The sequence below is a fragment of the Engystomops pustulosus genome, chromosome 4, assembly GCF_040894005.1.
Source record: "Engystomops pustulosus chromosome 4, aEngPut4.maternal, whole genome shotgun sequence".
In the NCBI taxonomy this organism is placed as follows: Eukaryota; Metazoa; Chordata; class Amphibia; order Anura; family Leptodactylidae; genus Engystomops; species Engystomops pustulosus.
In genome coordinates this window covers 267,480-268,154 of record NC_092414.1, presented here as the reverse complement: position 1 = coordinate 268,154, position 675 = coordinate 267,480, and positions in this window count along the sequence as shown.

Here is a 675-nt window from a genome sequence, read left to right as displayed (position 1 = left end):
ATGGCCTATACACTATAGGTCCTGTATCCTCCGGGTCCCTCCTGTATGACCTATAACCTATACACTATAGGTCCTGTATCCTCCGGGTCCCTCCTGTATGGCCTATACACTATAGGTCCTGTATCCTCCGGGTCCCTCCTGTATGACCTATACACTATAGGTCCTGTATCCTCCGGGTCCCTCCTGTATGACCTATAACCTATACACTATAGGTCCTGTATCCTCCGGGTCCCTCCTGTATGACCTATAACCTATACACTATAGGTCCTGTATCCTCCGGGTCCCTCCTGTATAACCTATACACTATAGGTCCTGTATCCTCCGGGTCCCTCCTGTATGGCCTATACACTATAGGTCCTGTATCCTCCGGGTCCCTCCTGTATGACCTATACACTATACACTATAGGTCCTGTATCCTCCGGGTCCCTCCTGTATGACCTATACACTATAGGTCCTGTATCCTCCGGGTCCCTCCTGTATGACCTATACACTATAGGTCCTGTATCCTCCGGGTCCCTCCTGTATGTGCGCTGTGGGCGCCATCTCTCCCGTATTGCCGCCCTGGGGCGCTGTGCACGTGACACGTACAGGGGATCACGCGGGTAATGAGGGGACGGCCGCCATCTTTCCGGAGACCACAGGCGGCGCGCGCTCCCGTCACGTCAGACAGAATAA